This window comes from Octodon degus, unplaced genomic scaffold (genome assembly GCF_000260255.1).
Source record: "Octodon degus isolate 3935 unplaced genomic scaffold, OctDeg1.0 scaffold00048, whole genome shotgun sequence".
Classification (NCBI taxonomy): domain Eukaryota; kingdom Metazoa; phylum Chordata; class Mammalia; order Rodentia; family Octodontidae; genus Octodon; species Octodon degus.
Window position 1 is genome coordinate 8067558 of NW_004524624.1, and position 2013 is coordinate 8069570.

General features: G+C 45.1%; 1 pseudogene across 1 annotated transcript; it reads left to right on the forward strand.

The window, feature by feature from the left end:
* The first annotated feature begins 922 nt into the window (after positions 1–922).
* LOC101561117 lies at positions 923–2007 on the forward strand (annotated as a pseudogene). The gene has a single exon (XR_001117123.2). The product of XR_001117123.2 is annotated as an AKT-interacting protein pseudogene (transcript).
* The last annotated feature ends 6 nt before the right edge of the window (positions 2008–2013 follow it).

The window sequence follows — 2013 nt, forward strand, 5'->3', positions numbered from 1 at the left end:
GAACATTTTCCTAATAAATACCCTATTTGAAAATTTCATAAAATTCAAAACAAATTCAAACTTTTGTTGAGGATACATATTACTAAATTTTTAATTTTTCTTTTTTGTGTGTTTGGTTGTTGCAGGGTCTCACTACGCTGCTCAGACTCATGGTGATCCTCCGGCTTTCAGCCTCCCCAGTGCTGGGATTACAGGTGAGCGACACTGTCCCCAGATTCTGTAGCTGGCTCAGCCTGCCCTGGGGGTAGGGCTAGAGCAGCATGTGGTGCCAGGGATCAGAGGACAGTCCTTGTGCATGCCTAAACTTGCCTAGCAGGCACTTTAGTTCTTCTGATCTCTCTTGCTGGCCCTAATTTTTAAAATTTTTTTCCTCTTTTTTTTTTTAGGGAAAAGTCTACAGGGTGTTCAGGGTCTCACTACTAGATCAGACTCATAATGATATGCCTGTTTACAGCCTCCCAAGACCCGGGATTACAGGCGCACGCCACCACACTCAGTCTCCTAAATTTTTAAATATTGATAAAAGTCATTCATATTATTTGGAACTCTTCTATAAAAAGTTTTGTCTTTTATCCCACATGTTATCTTTCTGTTACTTCACAACGTACCTGAGATAATTCAATTTTTAGAAGGTTACATGTGTTTTGGCTCATGATATTTTAGAGGTTTAAATTCCTGGCCACTTGCCCCTACTGGTTAGGTCTATGGCAGCATTCTATTAACAATAGAATTAATATCAGATGGGCCGGTGAGATGGCTCAGCAGTCTAATGCACCTGCTTAGGCAAGCTTGGGTAGGTGCAGGAGACCGCAGTTCAATCCCAGCACCACATGCCAGCACACTGCCAGGGAGGGCTGAGCCACTTCCCCCAAAAAAGAATTAATATCAGAAACCAACTATAGAGGGCGGGGTGGGGCGGGGCGCGGGCAGGGGCCGGGCTGGCGCTGCTGCTAGAGATGCTGTGGGACCGCGAAGGCGTTAGGAAGCCGGGAGCTCTGCCCTGAAGACACCGGGATACAGTGAATGCAAAGGACAGAAGAGTTAGATGGCACAGACCACTGAATTTCTTTGTTCGGAGGACACGTTATGAACCCTTTCTGGAGCATGTCTACAAGCTCTGTACGCAAACGTTCTGATGGCGAAGAGAAGACATTAGCAGGGGATGTGAAAAGCAGTCTTCCAAGAACGGCACCAAAAAAACAGCTGCCTTCTATTCCCAAAAATGCACTACCCATAACTAAGCCTACGACTCCTGCCCCGGCAGCACAATCAACAAATGGCACACATGCTTCTTACGGCCCCTTCTACCTGGAATACTCTCTGCTCGCAGAATTTACCTTGGTAGTGAAGCAGAAGTTACCGGGAGTCTATGTGCAGCCATCTTACCGCTCCGCATTAATGTGGTTTGGAGTAATATTCATACGGCATGGGCTTTATCAAGACGGCGTGTTTAAGTTCACAGTTTACATCCCTGATAACTATCCAGATGGTGATTGTCCACGCTTGGTGTTTGATATTCCCGTCTTTCACCCGCTAGTTGATCCCACTTCAGGTGAACAGGATGTGAAGAGAGCATTTGCAAAATGGAGGCGGAACCATAATCATATTTGGCAAGTATTAATGTATGCAAGGAGAGTTTTCTACAAGATTGATACAGCAAACCCCTTAAATCCAGAGGCTGCAGTACTGTATGAAAAAGATGTTCACCTTTTTAAAAGCAAAGTAGTCGACAATGTTAAGGTGTGCACGTCTCGTTTGTTTGAACAACCTAAAATAGAAGACCCGTATGCAATTAGTTTTTCTCCATGGAATCCTTCTGTACACGATGAAGCCAGAGAGAAGATGCTGACTCAGAAAAAGCCTGAAGAACAGCACAATAAAAGTGTTCATGTTGCTGGCCTGTCATGGGTAAAGCCTGGCTCAGTACAACCTTTCAGTAAAGAAGAAAAAGCAGTAGCAACTTAGGAGATGCTGACTCTGGGCACCATGCACTTTCCTGCTGGACTCTGGCCC